Below are 19,921 nucleotides of genomic sequence, written 5' to 3'. Positions count from 1 at the left end.
TGTCCCCGCAGGGCGGGAGGGAGGAGGGAGCGCGGTGGCGGAGACCTCGGGGACGGGGAGGCGGCTGTCGCCCCGGATCCGGCGGAGCTGTGCCGGCTGGAGGCGGTGGAGTTGCGGCAGGACTCTCCGCCGCCCCGCCGAGGGGCACGGGGAGAGCTGTGGCGGCTGGCAGGGGGGCGGGGGGCGGGGGGGCGGGCAGGAACCGGGGGCTCCGGCGGCCGCCGTCGTAACGGAGCACTCGTAGCGAAGGTGGTCCGGGTCCTTCTGCGGCGGCGTTGGTCTCCAGATGCGCGGTGCGGCTTCTCGGAGTGGTCTTTCCTAGAGCCCTTGTCGGCCGGGGAGGGAGGAGGGTGAGGAATGCGCTGCAGGAAGTAATCTTCATAAAAGTGACTTGAGGGATTACAGTGAAACGGGTGACATTGATTTACTGCCAGGTGTTTCAAAGCGGCGTTTCTGAGCCCAAGGACTTTTGCTGTTTCCCACGCATCTTGATTTTTCTAAAGATTGCTTTCCCTCCTGTAGAAGCTGTCTGTTCTTTTCCCTGTTGGAGGGGACTGAAACCATTTTATGTATAAGATCAAGAAATGCTGCACTCGTTCCTTGCAGCAAGGCGAAGTGAAAGATGACGGGACTCGTGGGGCAGGTTTTTTAACGCAAAAATGTGACAATGAATTTTTGTATTAGTGGTCATTTCATTCTAGGAATCCGTGGGGGTTTTTAGAGCTTTAAGCAGGGTAGGCGGCAGATGACTTTAGAATAATTAATTCTCTGGTTTTAATTTAAAATTTTGTGTCTCGGGTCTTACTGTTAATCGCACGAAGGAAGGAGATGCTTCGTTTTGAAATGCATGGTAAACACTCTGTGTTAATCTAAAATTGTTACTGAAATTGTACTTATCTGCAAAGCATGCACTCCACTCTGATAGTTTCAAAAGCACAACTTCCTCTTTTCTTGTTGGTTTTTCCCCCCTCACTCCCCCCCCACTGTAACCCATTCACAAATCATGGCTCAGAATAGTGGATTGCAAACAAGGAATTGCTTTGTTTTTAAATACTGTCTTGAAGTAATACACGCTTTGTGATGTGAAAGCCAAATATCTCAAAATATCTTCAAAACATCGAGTAATTGCCCATAATTTCAGTGTTTTTCTGCACACACAAATGAATGGAAGGAATGCAAACTTTCAATTAATAAAGTTAACAATGGGGGAAGCATAGTTAAACACATCTGCAGTGAGACTATGAACCTGGGGCTGGATCCTATGGAGTAGTTCTCAGGCTCTTCTAATCTAAATTTAAGCAAAAAGACTTTCCTTTCTATCATGGAGGAAACTTTTTTTTTTTAAGCATACAACCGACATTTTTTGTACAACTTGATCTGATTTTTATAATCAAGGCCCATCCTTGTTGGATAAATGGAAACTTTACAGTGTTGAGTTGCTTAACTTCTGTTATTAAGCCTTGAAGGACATTAAAAAAGGTGCTGTGGGAGTTAAGTTCATAGCCATGGTATGTTTGTAAAGGTAAACTTCTGGTTTAAGCAATGTGTAAGTTGATGCAAAGTCATCTTCCTGAGTATGCAAACAGAAGGCATTGCTGCCTATGCTGCTGTATGTGCCTTTGCTAATTAGAGAATAGATGAAGTTGACAAAACTCATTGATTTTAATGCAGGGCTGTGAGAAGCAGTTGAAATGTCAAGAATCATGCCAGTATCATGTTGCTGCATGCCAGAAATAGTAGAGGCAAATGCACTTAAGTTAATTAGTAGGGAAGAGAACCTAAAATGGTAGAAGTGAGGAAAAACAAAAGTGCTTTTATTGCACCAGCAATATTGGTGGAAAGAGTAAAAAATTATGTTGGTCCTAAATGCTGTTGAGTAGCTAGGTAGGAATGGTTTTTCACAGTTGTAAGGGTCTTACAAGTCTGAATCTAATGTAGTAAAGGAGCTTATGAAAAGAGATTAGAAGCGGTGCTCTATTTTTATTTTTTTTTAACCACTTCTTTAAGCAGCTTGTCCAGGTAAACTGAATTTTTTTTTTTTTTTTTTTTTTTTTTTCCCCTTCAGGATAGCAGCCATAGTCTTTGCTGGTGGAACAGTTCCATAGTTTTCTCCATTCCTTTGGCTTTTTCTGTCAAGCTTGCATAGGATATCTTGCAACGTGTTGATAAGTCACCTATTCTCTAGTGTTCGTTTTGTGATCAGGAGAGGAAGCTGAGGTATATTTGATAAAATGAGGAGCATTAGGCAAATTAGTTACTCTTTTGAATGGAAAAATACTGTTGCCTCTGAGGTGTAGAAAGCTTTCTCATTTACTTAGGAATCCAGTTTTCTGGTATGGACATAAGAAACTTAGGAGATCTGGGGTAGGAAGAAAGGGAGATTTGCCTTGGGTTTTGTACATATTAATTGAATCAAATACCACTTTTTTCTAACATCCCTTTCAAGTTGCATTTCTGACAGTAAAGTTTGGGTTTGATTCCCGGGGAGGGGAAGTTTGCTTGTTTTCTGAAATTACCCTCTGAGACTTACTCCAGCTGGCATTTCTTCCAGAAATGACCCAAATGTAGTATAATAGGGCAAGGCAGTAGAGAGAGGACAGCTTTTGCTTTTGGTCTCAATGTCTGTGTGAGGAAAAAACAAACTGGTGTTTTGCAGTCACCATACTGTCACTTACGAACTTGTAACCTGTTCATCATTACTAGGATTACTGGGGTTTTTTCCACACTCTTTTGTATAGTATTGCCACTTTATTTTGATTTATTTCTCATGTCTTGTTTACTTTCCATACTTGAGCTGGTCTAGAGACTTTGAAAAATGTGTGTACTTTTTGGCGGCTCCTAGGTCAGGTGAGCTGATACATGAAGTCAGTCAGCATTGACTTTAAGCTGTGCTATGGACAGGCCTCCAGCATTTAACTTTAGGATTTCATTATCAGGCCAAGAACTTGAAACATGGACAGTGATGGTACACTGGGATGGACAGGTTTCACGTCTGAAATTTGGTTCATCTGTTGGCTGGTGTGGCAGCTGGATGGACCAGGAGCATAACTTCCATGCTACATACACATAAGTGCGCAGTGAAAGCTTTTCATGAAAGTACAACAGCATGTTTAACTCGGTTGTCAAGCAACATCATTCTGTCTGTCAGATGTTGCCTTAAATGCCGGGATGGCTACTGAACCAAGGCAACCAAAATTATGGAGTACTTGAACAGGGACTAATTTCTATGCACTGGTTTGTTTAAAGTACAGCTCCAGCATGCCCGTATGCCGTTTCATTTGGCCATTCGTATCATATATATACACATAATAATCTCTCTCTATATGTGTGTGTGTGTATGTATACGTATAATGTAGATATATCTAGTGAGATCGTTGCATCCTGATACTGCTACTAACTAAAATGGTAACAACCTTTGCTACATCAGTAGTCTTCAGGGAGTGCTATCAAAATAGTAACATTCATTCTGTTTGCACAGTTCTTACATTAAGTCACACCTGTGAGAACTGTATCTGAATCATATCCCATGACATTAGATCAAACTTTTGTCTTTCCCTGAGAATTTTAACAGCTTGCTAAACATCAGATTAACATGTTACTTTAGGAGTGAAAGCTGGTTTAAGCTGGAATGCAGAAGCTTATGTGTCTGAGCAGACGCTCTCCATACCAGTTTGCACATGCAGGATGGAGCACCAGTGTGGTCTTTTGTCAGTTGGATTTGCCCACCTGCTACTCCCAGGAATGTTGTCTCCTACTGTCCTGCCCGTTCCTGGTACTGAACAGCACTACCACAATCTCACATACATCTTTGCCTCTTCCGAACCAACATCACTGATTGCTCAAACCACCAGCTTTTTAACTGTCATCAGGGTGACCATTGTTTATCATACCTCACTGAGGTAATGTAATTGTGCTAGTGGGGAGTATGGTTTATGGATAGCAATCCGCTTTCTTGTCACTGATACCATCATCTACCATTAGTGGACTTTGGTGAGTGGGGATGAACTGGTGAAAATAAACATAAGGTTGGTGTCACTGCTTGCATTTCGGAGGCAGACGAGTTAAAGGAAGTTAGGACTTTACGTTGGACACAGCCAAAAAGACAGGTTTTGCTAAGCCCAAATCATGTTTGTTAGATGGATTCTTGAGCTGTTATGAACTTTTTTCATTAATGAAAACGTAAATTAACACCTATAAATATGATATGAAATCTTCATTAAAATAGAAAGTGTGACTCAAGTGAACATTAGAAGTGGTGTATGGAATTGATCAAACACTGGAGGTTGTGTAAATGTATTGATTTCGTTGGGAGAGAGTAAGGTTGTGGGTTTGTGTTGTAGTTAGCTGATCCAATGGTTGCCTTCTGGAGTAGGAGTTCTCCTCTGTCACCCACTGTGCAGTTCTGCTTTTTTCTTTGTGCTTGCTGTAAAGCAATCATGGTGAGTTGATTCAATTAGGTAAATTGTCAAAATACTGTAACATTTTTGTTCCCCGAGCCTGCCCACCATCAGTTTTTATATTGCAGTTTTATTTCTTATTTTTGAGGCAGAATATGAATGTTGGGAGGGAATGTAAATGGCAGCTGATTTTTAGAGGGTAAACTGGGATTGAGTGATAAGGAGGAGACATGTATACATATAAAAACAGACCATGTTAAGACACTGGAGCAACAGGAGTGACAAAAGAAGGGGTATGTAGCAGTGAATGAGAGTGCCTTAAGCTGGTGTTCGTAAGGAGAAAAAAAAAAAATCATGTAAAGAGGATGATAGTGTTGATAACCTCAATTAACAATGCTCAATCTGTAGGCTATGGCCAGATGTGGCCTGCCCAGATAATTCATCTGGCCATTGCTTGCTTACCTGCTAGTGACTCTTCTTGCTGGGCAGACAGACAGCAGATTGCATAGTAAATGTGTTCTTGAGGGGTGGCAGCCACTGTCATCTCCAAACGGCTATCTTTCTGGAGGCTTTCAACCCATCACATAATCTTGTTGAAGATGACTACATGAATGTGGATCTGTTTAGGAAACATTTCCCACTCACTTTAGGATTCTTTTCCCAAACATTTCCTTTTGTTTATAGTGTTTGACAATTTCCAGACCTTGGGAAGGCATTTGATTCCAATCCAGTTTGAATATAATCACTTTGGATTGATTTTGAGATGTTGCAAATGTCATGAGATTTATATTGAAAACTTACTACAATATCTTCATTCACAAGATTTTTGATTCTATGAAATGAGAAGTACTCTATTTCTATTTTATAGGAATATATTTTAAAAGATTGAACTGTTCATTAACAGTAAGTACACAATTAAGTATTTTGTGACTTTTTTCTAAATGTAAGATATAGACGTAGTACATTTGAATGATAAAAGTTGTTTATATTCTAGTAATACTAATAATCTTAGCAGGATTTCAGGTAGCCAGGTAGCTCAAACTCATTTCTGCCATTTTATTATAGTAGGAAAAATATTCTAGCATGGCCTCTGAATCTGATTTAGTGAGGCCTGTGTGTTCATGAAGGGCAAGTATAGGGATTTTTATGTTCTTGGAGAATAGCCTGCCAGTATCTTCCCCTTCCCCCTTTTTTAATGAGGATGATCCAGATCAGGCATCTTTTTTGATCACTTCTATTGCAATGTTACATGGGTTGAGAAACTCTGTTAGCACAGGCTGGTCTTTGGCTTTTGGAGCTTTCTAGATTATAAGATAATAAGTCCTGTATGTCCAGGGACTTGAACAGCATTTCCTTGTTTAGGTACTTGGAGGGTGGTGTTTTGAAGCTAAGTAAACTTTTCTAGAAGGTTGGTACGGTGTTAACAGTCAAGAAGATGTGCAGTTGACTGTACTGAACTTCTCTACTGCTTAGGTAATTGCGGAAATAGGTAAATATTAGAAATTTAATGGAAGGAAGACAATCTGAAAAAAAGAACATTGGACAGAGTTGAAGGCATAGCAGAGACCATGCTTTGTGAGTGAGGAGACCTCAGGCTAGATTTGATCAGTTAGGCTGATGCAGCTGAAAAGCGGTTCACCATGTGGCCTCATAAAATAACATTCATGTAAGAATCAAACCTCTGCTCCATCTCTACTATTATTTTCTCCCATCTTTACTTAGCAGGTAGCATTTCTTTCCTCACTTGCACAACTTTTAATTGGGGTGAAAACTTCATCAGACTTCATGTGGGTGCAGTAATGGGTTTATACATGAGAGTGTAGGAGGGGCAGTGTTCAAAAAACATGTGCAGAGTATGGTTGAGTACAGAAACTATCCCTACAGTCTTCTTTTGGAAAACATAGGAGGTAAGACAAAATGCTTGCAAAGTGTTGACCCTTTTATTGATTTGTGGGTAGCAGAATGAAACTTGAAAAGGAAAATGTATCGGAATGTTTTATGTAGACTAGGTTGAACTGAACCAGCAGTTTAGCTTTTAATGCCGTGATTTTTTTTTTTTAAACGGTCTTCAGCAAATACTCAAACACTTGACTAGCTAGAGCAAATGCTATGATGAAAATCCTTGAATGGACTTTTCTTGGCATATATCCTATTATTTGAGCAGCTTAATATGTTCTGTATTTTAAACAGAAATTTGATGTGATTACATAGGGTTAGGGTGGTTTATAAAGGTTACTTATGCTTCCTATCACAATTCTCTCTCTAATAGTCTCTGGTTTTGGCAGCCTGTAATCCTAATACTCATGTTTTTATATCTGTCTCATGTTGAACTGGTGGGGGAAGGGGAGAATAAAGATTTTGGACAGTAAAGCTAGCAGGAAAATTCAAAATCCTATAGGTACTAATAGTATGTAAATGGGTTGGGAGTAGTCTGGGTTTAGGGAGGTGTCTTTGCTGTTCCACAAGGATCTCTTCTGATTCAGTCAGGTTATTTCCCATTTAATGTCTATCTGTGCATATGCTGCAGAGTTTCTTCCTTAATTTTTGAAAATTCCATTCTTGCAAGCCCTTTGAGGTACATTTGTACTGACATTTAGGGCTAATCCTGAGGGCTTCTTTCTACTTAGCAGAGCCATTAAAGCTGCTGCTTTCGGAGCTGTGGAGCCTGCACCCTGTAGCAGGGCATGTGCAGATGTTTTTCCTAAGTCATTTAGTAAAACTTCTAACCATCAGTCTTAACACTTGCTTAGAGAACAAAGTGAACTTAGGACAAGTATTAGGTTCAGTATTGTTACAGTCTTTCTGTGCTTCACATCTGCAGTAAATTTTGTAGTAGGTCCAATGGATACACTTAATTTCTGGCCCTGTAGCTGGGCAGAGCTTGTGATCTTTGTCTGAGCTGTTGCTGGGAATCAAGCTGAGGTATTTTTAATGTGGGTAGCTGGTAGGTCTGGGCTTGAGAGGTACCATGAAATTGACCCTAATGCTGCACCACACCTTACATAAGTTGAAGCAGCCCGAGGAATGAATTTAAGGACATAGATACAAACCAAATAGATCAGCTTCTGTATTTCTCAACTTACTGCTACTTTCCCAGGGTACAAGCTCCTTTGGCATATAGAGAATTAAATGCTTCCTATACTTCAAAAGTTCGTGCTATTAAGTGAGGCAATATCCCTGTGCTTTAGAAAAAGAAATGGTCTATTTTAAACAAGGAATAACTGAATGTTTGTACATGAGCACTTCTAAGAGCAGGAGACAGTATTTAAAATGTCTGTCTGCTATGGGAGGCCCAAGTCCAGTATCACATGCTACTTTTTAAAGAGCCCATCTAATATAAATGACTGGTGTATGTGGATGGTAATGATAATTAATTCCGGGTGTTACAATGCTTATGATATCATTTTCTATGTCAATTGATTTATATGGGTTATGTTAGTTTGTTAGGTAAAGAGCATGTTGGAGTTCTGCTCAGCTCATAATCCATGAAGATAGAATTGCAAAACACCTTTTCAAAACTTCCCTTGCTTAAAACAAACAAAAACCCTTGGGAAACTACATTGCAACTGAGGATGTGAGTTTGGTTTGATTATTGATTTTTTGGTGGTGTTCTTAATGGGATTGCTATTATCTTCTAGACTCTTTTCCACAGTATTTACATTTATTTGAAAAGAGTGGCTCACTGTATGCATGGACACCATCTATCCTGTTTGTTGAATAGTAAATGGATTTTGCAGAAGGGAAAAATAGCATGTCGTTATGTAATTTTAAACTGTTCCCAGCACACGTGGCTGGGCAGCCTACATTTTGTGAGTTCTTTGCTTTATTTTTTTTTCAGTCTCTGTGTTCATTTTTTGCGATTGCTATCCTATAAATGGTAGTCAACTTCTTTAAATCCAGGGAGTGTGATTTTATTTATTTTGATTCTAATCTTCCCAATAGATGGATATTTTAAGGAAATCTAGGTATGGAAAGTACCTGTTTGATAATGCAGCTGATTGGGAAGACCACATGTTGAACAGAATACTTGTGTGGTATAGCTAGAGGATTTGAAAATACAGCAATGCATTTCCTTGATGCAGAAGCAAAATGTAACAAAACAAGCCTACTTGTCCTGAATACTTTTCTTGACATTTATCCAGCTTTTTTTTTTCTTTTCTGTAGTGTATTACATATGTCAAATGTGTTTCATTCCTATTCGAAACTTATCCCAAGCAGTATTTGGAAGTTCAGATGAATAACTTAAAATTTCATAAATATTGTTTGGCATGTATATCTTGAAAAAGACAGTTTCATCTTCACGTTGAAATATTTAGAGTTTATCATTTGGGTATTAAAGGCCTTTAAAATGCCTTTAATTCTTTCTCTGGCAATAGATAAAATGTCTTAAAATTGCTATTATTCTAATTTAGAAAGACAGTGAAACAAAATTGGAGCTTTGGCATTATTATATTGATGTTAACAACAGAAGTAAATGGGTGTCTCTTTGGCTTACTTTATTGTAGAACAAGAGTCATGAAAGCCAATGCAGTGTTTGAGTTCTCCAAGAAGTTGTGTGTAATGCTACTGTTTTGACTGTTTTATCTTATACAGCTGACTAGAATGATTTATCTAATGTCAGATGTCTGAAGTAATATTTGAAAAACTGTTGCATATGTCTCACAATTCATTTTACTCTGTAACAATTTTAATCTTTCATTTGCCAAATAGAAAATGGATTTTGACATTGGAGAGACTACCTTAAACATTTGCAACAGTATCTTAATTTGTGATGTCTCGGGTCAGCTAGTGATGACAAATGTAATTTTTCTCCTATGGCTAAACACGTTCAGGAGCCAAGGAATCTTTAGTGCTTTAATTTTGTAATCCACCACTGCTTCACCACACTTGCCCCACCCTCCCGCAGTTAAGCCCAGTTTTTGCTTGGGAGAAGACTGGATGATATCTCTTGTGTAATTGTTTCATCACTGAATTTTATTTTCTAGCTTTTGCTTTAGTAAGTTAACTTCAGGGTCCCTTTTTTCTTATGCCTCCATCATACTCTAGTTTCAACACAGCATTCTTACCTATGTGCGTTATGGTTTTGCTTTGTGAAAGTATGTTCCATACAGTGCAATCTGCTGTCTTCTTTCAGGGCTACCTTCAAGGAGGAAAAGCCACAGAACAGCTTTAAATGTTAGTTGAATGGTACTTTTACCTGGGAAGTTAAGTAGTGTTGTCTTCTATCTCAATATCTAATATGCTGTGCTGGAGTACCTGTGGATATCATTTGCGCATTGAAAAACACATGGAAGATGATTCCAAAGGTTCTTTCGAGAACCTCCAGGAAGCTGCTGTGGCTGATAAGATGGCAGTTCAGAGTGTGTTGAGTAAAGCCTGACTCTGAGTATCTACAATATAACAAGGTGCTGCTAAGCTTGTCTTTGCTGGTATAAATTGACCTTATTTGCATCTAATCAAGTGGAGCAGTTCTCTTGAATTTCCCATCATCTGTTGGACATTTCCTGGGATAGTTTTCTGCTGTGTTAACAAGTTTAGGCAACTCGCAGAAATCTGGGAAGCACAGGTGTCAGGATCTGCATCTGGATGCAGGGAGAGGGGAAACTCCCCTTTTCCAGTGGCAGTGAGCTACTGTATTGGCACATCTTGTACCCTGATCTGATCTCAAGTATCCATGAGTTCTGTGACCAACAGGTCTTGGGCTATTGAGGGGTGAACATACCAATAGTTTCTGCTAATGCTCTTCTACTGTGCTGTAACTGTTTAAAAGTTCTGCCAGAAATAACATTGTCATTGCTTAGATGGTTATATGGGATGTTGGGGATCTAGAGCCAAATCCCTTTTCTGAATCAGGAAGGCTAACTCTGAGTTTCTAATTTAAATGCACATTTGTGGAGAGAGAGTTGAGGGGGCATATAGTCTGGTGGGGATTGAAGTGTGAAAGGTCCTGGAATGGACCAATTAAAAATTCACATCTGGAGGGTGAGGAGAGAGAAGATTTAGGATTATGTGACCTAAGAACTATCCCTTGAGAACTTCTGCTAGGTCCTTCCAACAACTCTCACGTATTCCCTGCAATACACCTCTTTTCAACCCTGCCTGAACTGCAGCTGATTGTCTTGCTTTAGTATCCTTCTTTCCCCATTCTTTTTCATGGGCAACAAGATGTTCATTTTGCCTTACTGCATTTCATGTGGCAGTGGAGGAGAAGGGGAAGGCATGGTACCTCCAGTCCGTAATAGCGTTTGTGGCAGAAAGGCATCACAGCTTCAGAACATATGTGTGTGTAATATTAAGCCTAGCTCATCTTAATGATGTTTCCCCGCCTCCATGTTTTTATTTTATTTTCTTTTTTATAAAAGCCCCTTTAAGATCACTTCTAAACATGAATTGGATTTTACTAAAGTGGTGGGAACACAGTGAAGTAGTTTGATAGCTACAATATAGTAAGACTAAGCAATACTAGAAATTCCATCACATAATGAGAAAAAAACAATGTAACTTTAATTTCACATTGTACGTGGCAGGAATTTAATATTAATTACAAATACTGTCTTCAATGCTGAGCACTGTAGTCACTGCAGTACACTTAATCTGTAGTGTTTCTGTGAGGATACCTCATAAAAAGCAAATAATGTTTTGTTATTACACTTTTGTGTTTCTTGTGCGTAGTTTTTAAAGAAACATTGGTAACAGGTTGAATTAAATTCAGTGAAAACTTGCTTTTTTTAAAAATTTATTTAGACTTCTTAGAAACAGTATGAAAGATAAAATGAATGCAGTGGATAACTGATTTTAAATTCTGCTTGCCATACTTATTTCAGAATAAATCAGGCATTGAAAGTGAATCAAGAATGCAAAATATGGTTAGAAAGATAAACTCGAGTCTGTGTATTGTAGGGAAAGATGAAGACCACTTTCTGCTGTCATCTTCTTTCCTGGTCTTTGTTTATTCTATTGGTGACATCCTATTCCCACATCAATTTCCTCCAGTGTGAGAATATGCAGTCACTTTGCAAACAGCTGGAAGACTTTCTGCCCTCAGCTGGAGGCTACTATCTCTTCTGTTGGACTGTATTAATAGATCATGTGAGTACTCCTAATCTGCTTCAGAGAAAAATAAGGTGAAATAGTTTAGATAATCTTTAGAGTGGTTTGCTTTTTAGCTGTGATTCAAGCCAATTTGTCTGATCTGGGTGCAAAAGTGGATTATGAGTGCTTCTGCACTCCTCTTAACTAGCAAAGGTCAGCCGAAGGGTAACTGCCACAGTTAAATTTGAGTGAGTGTATAACTGAGTACAAGGCATCCATCCTGGAGTTGTGATTCTCACCCACACCCCAGACACCCCACCCCCTCCCTTTATTCTTTTGCACTTTGGGCTGTATTCATGCCTTTTTCTTTTCAGCTTTATTTGATTAAGGCATGATTAGATCTATCTCTAGGTTTCTGCAAACCCTAGGTGTATTGTTTGGTTTGTTCTACAGATAGCTATATATGTAAAGCTATATATGTACATACCTACTGTGGAAAATTGCCTGGTCCCTGCTACATGCCTGATGAATGCAATATTTATGTCTATTTATGCCAGATTACTGAAGGGTTAAGCAGAATTTGAGCAGACATATTTAAATTAGATGAAATTAGGTCTCTAACCCAGCCTCAATCACTAGACAGAAATTGTTCAAGTTAGATAGACTGTCTGGTTCTGCTCTGGTGATGCTTTGTGTTATCCACTCTGAAACATTAATTTTTAGTTTTTCAGCATTCATTGTAGTAAAAAGTCAGTAAGTCAATATTGCAACAGATGGAGCTGAACAGGTGCGATATGGGAGGTCCAGCTTCTTGGACTAAACATAATCTACACACAGAAAGGACAACTGAAAGAAAGCATAGTCAGAGAATTCAGGTAACTGAGAGCTAGTTGCAGGAGGAATAATAGCAGGTGCATTAAGAGATGTACTAAAGAGCAAATATTTAAGGAATATTGGATGAAACACTACCTTATTTTAACTTGCTAAACTGACTTAGACTGCTGACATGCAACCACAATACTGTAGATGCTTTTAATTTCTGTGAGCTAACAAAAAACTATGTTGATGTAATCTGTACAGAGTAGTTTGATATGTAATGTCCGATTCTGGCTGGACCTACTCTTTCTCATGTTACACAGAAGTTCAAGCAAGTTATAGAGGGGTGAACACGATAGTTTCTGCTAAAGCTCTTCTATGGTGCTGTAACTGTTTAAATGTTCTGCCAGAAATGAGATTGTCATTGCTTAAATATTACATGGGATGTTGGGGATCTAGAGCTTTTCTAAGGGTCCTGTCTACTTTTTACCGTGTCTTGTATTTTACAGGGTAGAAACAGTCTGCCAGGACACCTTGCATCCAGGCTGATTTCTTAAATTTCACTTAAAGGGAAGTGATTGTGAAGTTGGTTCAACTGCGTTTTGGTGTAGCTACTACTTCCATAGTTGCCACTGCACTGTAGCATATAGGTGACTTTTATTATGTAATAGAGATGATAACTGTGCCACATACTCCCAAATACTTAAAATATAAGTACCTGCAATGAATGAGAAATATCCTTTATTTTGCTCTGTATTTCAGACTATTAAAAAAATTAGCATTCTTTTCTGGGTACGTATTGGATCTTGCTACAGGATAGCAGGTAGTATGTTTGAGATCAGTTTAGTAAGAGTCCACTAGAGTTGTTTAGGTGTTACATGTTGCTTTGTTCTATAGTAGAAGACCACGAAAGAAGTGACTTGGGAGCTAGCCATCCTCTGTTCCCAGTGACCTCTTGTGAAGCAGTCATGTTCAGCCCATTGATTTCTAGTATCACATTTCTCACAGAAAGAATATTTTGCTTCTTAAAATATATTATTTAGCTAATTGCCTTTTGAATTCCTTTCTGCCAACCAAATCTTCATGTACCAGCCTTTAACTTAGAAGGTTCTGAAGTTAAGCTGCCTCCATCGTGTTAAAAACAAGTACAGCATGAATCTGTTTCATCCAAAAGAAACATCCTTCTTGAACATATTCTTGAATTCCATGCAAAGCCTTCAGAGTTGCAAGATGCAAGGCTAATGTTCTACAGAGTAGCCCAATAGCACTCAGAAAGAAACAGACATAACGCTATAGAGCCTTTTGAGTTTGTGGTAGTTAATATTGTGTTGAGCAGAGAAGAGATGCCTCAAGAAGCTGATGCTGTCAAAGGATATGGAACTAGTATTGCCATCAGTATTGATGCCAGTCATAGCGTAGTATCTGCAGTGAAGTGTATATCCAGTAGAGCAGAGAACAAGCATTCAATTTGCCCCTTACCATTGAAAACTCTTCAGAATTTTGACTGTCCCAAGAAAAAAATGTTATCATCACTTTCTTCTTAGGTCTAAAATGTTGTTAAGTTTTATGAATGGCACACTTCACTGGTGAAGTATGTCTTTTAGTATTGGTAAAACTAATGCTTTTCTTAATAATTTGCCTTGAGACATGGAATAGTTCAAAAGACAGAAAAAAGTCATGAAAAAGCCTAATCGGCACCATAGGAAGTGTCTGAAACTGTAGGCAGATATACGCCCACTACAGTGATGCTGGGAAGTATATTGTGGCTTCAGATGTAATAAATTGTGTAAAAACTATAAGCTGTGGTCATGGAATGCTTTAAAAAGCTTGCAGCTCTTTAGCAAAAATACTGAAGATGCCCTGGGCGCTCTGAAGAAGTTAGAGTAACTGTATGCTCCCTGTAGAATTTCATATCATTAAGAAACTGGCAGCATGCAGTTCTTGATTTTAGCACTTGCTAAGCGTGACATCTTATTGCAGGCAGTGAAAATACCATGCCAAGTAGTGGAGTATGAATGCTGTAATCCTTCTTAAACACATTGGGGACATTCTGATATTCTTAATGGTTATTCTATAACCGTTCTGGTATTCTTCAGGATTTCCATTGAACACAGTTGAATGTTGGACCTGAAAAAATAGGTTCCCTTCGGGTTGTGCCATCCAGCTTTTTTTTCTGCCTGGACTTTCTACAGTTCTTCCCCATCAGGGATTATTCTAATGGTATTACAAACAGGAGGAGTTTTGTTGCTCGGCTGGATTCCAGGAACAGAAAATTCTTCCTCCTTTGACTCAGAATTTCCATGTTTTCTGAATTTAGGTGGCCACATCACTGCAGAACCTCCTGCCATTTTTATTACTTCAGTGTACTAACTATTCTTCCTATAACAAAGGAGTCTTCGCCACATTTTTCTGAGTGAGTGTGTTTGTTCAGAATTAGGAAATCTGAAATCAAAAGCAGGATCATGACCAATATTGAACCTGCGGAAACTCAGAATGATAGTACTGCTGCCAATTCTCTTATCAAACATTAGACTTCTGGTTGACAGTCAACTTGCAGGATGTGTATTTCTCTTTTCAAATGGCCCTACTTGCAACAAAACCCCTAAAGATCAGTTGGGCCTCTCCATTCTTACTGTGAGGTCTGTAACACCTTGGGTTTAGGTTGTGGGCAGTAGGAAAGGCTCTTCACCTGTCATAAGTACTTCTGCCTACAGGTATTGCTGTGCAGAATTCTGATCTTGATTAGTTGAAACTGGCTTAAATGTCCATACACACTTTCCAAGGTTATAAACTCAACACAAGTAAGCATTTTCATGATGAGAAATACTGCTGTAGTGCCTCGAATTCATTATGTGATTGATGGGGTACTATACTTCCATTTTAAAAACCATATGCAAAAATCATTGTGGTAATTGCTTATTTGTAGATACAGACTTCAGAGTAAGACTTTCAGGATGTTGTGCTTGTAGTATAATATGTAGGCAGGCAGGTGTTTCGAAATTTAATATGGAATACTGTATATATGTTTCTTTGTTTCAGTGGAAGTTACTGAACTTTCTCATTAAATTTGCCATAAAAGTGTTGCACTGAATAAATTCTTCCTTTGGATGCAAAGAATATGTCGGATATGGAGTCAATCTGCAACTATCTTTTTCAAGAATCTAGACTTGCCATCTCTAATTAGATACTGTATGGCAGAATTCATTCTGTAATCTACATTTGCATTAAAAACTGACTCCTGGAATTGCTCAGATAGCTTGTAATGTTCACAGTAATGTTCACAGTATCATGTCATTTTTCTGAGTTTGCAGATGTGAAAATTTTGTGCATCTGCAGCTGAAGACTTTTAGAGCAGAGAAGCCTTTATAATTGCAGGCTTAGAAAACTTTCAACAGATTGTGCTAGTAAGGAGATTACATATTCTCAGATGGCTATAAAATGCCAGATAAAAAGTCTAGGTGACGGGGCAGTAGTAGCATGAAATTGATAGGGTTTTAGACAGTCAACATTCCCACAAGAAACAACACTCTGATCTTGAGCTCTGTTGTAATGGGAGGGTCAAATGAATTCCATTGCTGTCAGTGTAATTTGCCTTAAATGTTGTTAAGATCTAGATGAAGTAACTGCATTACTTTACGTGTGCTCTTTTCCTGTATGTTCTTACTTTCTCAGTAGGCTGAATTTTATTGGAATGTTCATCTTAAATAGTACTTTTGTCAAGGAAATACTGAACTTAGGAAAGTCAAAGCCAAAGATGTCTCCTTATAAATATAGCAGTAATTGTTGCTGTGAGGTGCTGGAGAACTCTATAGCTCCTGGATAGAACAAGTGATCACTGTGACTAGCATTAACTAATCATCCTACAGCATTACCTTGTGTCATCAAAAAAGCAGTTCATAGGGTGGAATAAAAATCAAACCCAAGCATGAAAAGATAGTTAAGATTATATATTAACAGTACATAACATACAACTGAAAACTTTACAGGCTTTATTTTGCAAGTTGCCTAGTTAAGCTTTCCAAATTAATGTTGCTACTAAAAAAAAATTATGCCTCTGCTCAGTTATTTTGCTGTTGCTGCTTGTGTTCTTTTCTATGCTGAAATTGAAATATGCTTTGAAAATGAGAACCATACCTTTGTTAGCTCATCTTAAGTCATCTGCTGAACCAACTATAATATAGGTATCTCCAATAGTGCCACAAAATTAATGGTACCATACGTAGAGTGCTTTTGTGATAATTAGAGCATCCCCCAAAAGGTTCAAACTACAATACCAGCATAATTTGGTGGTTGGGGCTTTGAATTCTGAAATGTACAAAGACTTAGGATTGTTTGATGATTCCTTTAAAGCTTAGCTCAGAGGAGGAGACAGTTCAAACTACAGGCCTGACAGAAAGAGGCAAGGAGAACAGCAGAGTATCACTTTTCCTCCTAGAACATCAGCTAAAATAAGAAAAGTCAATGCTCACTGGTGTTAGTCAGTCAGGTCCTTAAGAGCTCTTCTCTGCTGAATGTTAGCAAGTGTGTATCTTTTTACAACATGGACTGAGTCTTTCTAGCTGAGTTCTTAATTAGGCATGTGCTTCACATAATTTTGTTCTTTATTCTTCTCAGGTCTGTCTCAAATTGGCTTGCCTCAGAGGGATGAGAGAGGATGAGAGGGAATCTTGGGAGATGGGTGAGCAGTTCCCATACCTCAAGATCAGATGGGTGGGAGAAGAGGGATCCTTTCCTTCAGTCTGGTTCTGCAACATAGTACTGCACCCTGTTTAATCACTGTAACCAGTAGCATACCCCAGTTCCTGTGTCTCCTTGGCTAATGTCTAGCCAGTCAGAAAGAGGGTTGGATAAAAACCCTAAATATCACCTATGCTTGCTGCTGCTGGAGATGGAAGAACCGGGGAAGACAGTGATGCCCAAGCCTGAAATGCAACCCCTACCCAGTCCTGGCTGTTCTTGTCTCCATTCTGATTCCTCCCTCAGCTGCAGCCCCTAAATCTCCAGGATGCGGGCATAAGCAAAGGCAGCACTTTTTCTGATATTTCCTAGGGCTGTTTTACACGCCTATGAAACCTATAGATAGTTGTAGATACCATGACAGTACTGCTGAAGAAATACAATACCACTGTGCTGTGTTTCAAACATAGTTTGAAAAGTACCAAGAGAGTAAGAAGGTTGTGTGACTATGGCTTGTGATACTCGCTGTTTGTTAGCAGTGCTCTCCATTCTGGATGTGCTGGTTTTGGCTGGGATAGTGTTAATTTTCTTCACAATAGCTAGTATGGGGCTGTGTTTTGGATTTGTGCTGAAAACAGTGTTGATAACACAGGGATGTTGTCGTTACTGCTGAGCAGGGCTCACACAGAGCCAAGGCCTTTTCTGCTCCTCACCCCACCCCACCAGCGAGGAGGCTGGTGGGGGCACAAGAAGCTGGGAGGGGACACAGCTGGGACAGCTGATCCCAACTGACCACAGGGATATTCCGGACCATATGGCGTCATGCTCAGCATATAAATCTGGGGGGAGGTTCAGAGTGATGGCCTTTGTCTTCCCAAGTCACGGTTAGGCGTGATGGAGCCCTGCTTTCCCGGAGATGGCTGAACACTCACCTGCCGGTGGGAAGTGGTGAATGGATTCCTTGTTTTGCTTTGCTTGCGCGTGTGGCTTTTGCTTTACTTATTAAACTGTCTTTTATCTTGGCTCACGAGTTTTTCCACTTTTACCCTTCTGATTCTCTCCCACAACCAAACCAGGGGGTAGTGAGGGAGCGGCTGTGTGGGGCTTAGTTGCTGGCTGGGGTTAAACCATGACAGTCCTTTTGGCGCCCAACATGGGGTTCGAAGGATTCAAGATAACAACAGGTTTGACTGGAATGTGCTAGATCGAATTTATAGCTGTTATTGCTGTTTAGCTATTAATGGGCAGGCTTCTGTGCTTGCCATGGGGCTTGCTTGTCTCACTGTATCTTAGAGTCTAGTGCTCGTTAGTGGCTGCTTTTTCCTTTCACTGCTTGCTGTGCTGCTGTACTGCTTATCACCTTACTCTGCGGTGCCTGGGAACATTTTGCTAAGAGCAATGGCGATGTGCCTGGGCTGGCAGATGGCCAGGGCATCGCTGCTGTTTCTGTGCTGCTGTACTGGACAGGCTGGAACTCCAGTGTGAACTCCAGTCAAAGGGACTCTTGCCTCTCTCCATTCTGGCCAAAAGGGAAACAGTTTTACAAGGTTCAGGCTTGTCCCTAAAGGAGTAGAGTGCTATGAATTGGGTAAGCGGTATCAGGGTGTAATACTGGCATCATATGATTGCTAGACCATACTGTTGTCTCATGGACTGCCCGTTGTTGCCACTTTGTCAGTGCCTGAAGCTGGCTTTGATATGCAGCATTGCTCATCAAGCTTCTCCTTATGTATGCATATGTTTATATTTACATTTTAACTTATTTTTGTTTGCAGGTTACCTAGTGGGAGGTGAAGTGAGCACTTTTTTGTTTGTTTGTTTGGTGTTTTTTTTCTCCCCTAAAGTCAAATTGAGGTGCTGTAGTTAAGCTTCTAAATATTTTTCTTAGGTTTCTGTGGTCAGAATGTTTTTTCTCATTCTCTCCTATAGGTCTTCTTGCAGTGAAAAATTAATGTACCTATAGTATTGCTAATAATTTCTGCTGTAAAGACATGCCCAGCTGTCTCTGCATGCTTTCATTTGTGGCAAAAGAATCAATTGCTTTTTGGAAGAAGGGGTTAATAGATTTGTATCTATCCAGAGGTATATTAGGAGGGAAGATTAAATTCTTACCTCTTAAGTGGTAGAAGTAGAATGCTGTTAAGTTGCATTTCAATTTTCCATGGTAATTCATTGTTATTAAAGACTTAATGGGATGTTGCCGAAGCACAAGACAGTTGTTCGCATCCTTCTGAAATCAGTTATGAAGCTTTACTAGCTCAAAACATGAGGAGAATGTCAATATGTATTCTTCTTGCCTATTTGTTTAACTAATCTTTTAATACTCTAAAAGTAAACATTAGTCACACTTTCGTAGCCTCTGTGAGTTTGAGTCATGATTTAAAAAGTTGAAAGTAACTCATGTTAGTAAATATCTATCTTGTTTCCTTTTTAAAGTTCTAGGATAACAACATTGACTGGGTTTTCAGTGCATTTTAAGTCCGGTCCTTAGCTGGCTGGATTGTATGCATCCTGTGCAACATGGAACTCCTGCTTTGTCTCATACCATACTGCAGGCATTTGGCACTAAACAAATTAACAATAGACCTTGCTGTACTAAGATAAGAGGCTAATTTTACAGGTACAGCATTTCATAAATCACATTATACTTGACAGTTCAGAACTGGAGAATTAATTAATATTTAGAAATCTAGTCAAATGGGAATAGTTGCAGGCTTATTAGAAACAAATGTCACATTGCTGTTTGATACAAAGATTTCTAGGTCAGAATGATTGATGTTTGTGTGAATTTTCTTATATAAACATGACTAATTACTTTTGAAAGTCTACAGTTTTATCAGTTAGTGTATCCTATATAACTGCTTATTTAACATGTGAGAGAGTGTTCCTGAAAATACGGCGCTCTATTTTTTTTATTTACTTATTTTTAATGTTACTTGACTGATGTTATGATAGTTCCGTCTGGAAACATGCAAGTTTGCTGACATCTGGACCTGAAT

The sequence above is a fragment of the Haliaeetus leucocephalus genome, unplaced genomic scaffold (assembly GCF_000737465.1).
Source record: "Haliaeetus leucocephalus isolate CR32 unplaced genomic scaffold, Haliaeetus_leucocephalus-4.0 Scaffold973, whole genome shotgun sequence".
In the NCBI taxonomy this organism is placed as follows: Eukaryota; Metazoa; Chordata; class Aves; order Accipitriformes; family Accipitridae; genus Haliaeetus; species Haliaeetus leucocephalus.
The sequence above is the reverse complement of the archived record's forward strand: the minus strand, read 5'-3'. Positions refer to the sequence as shown.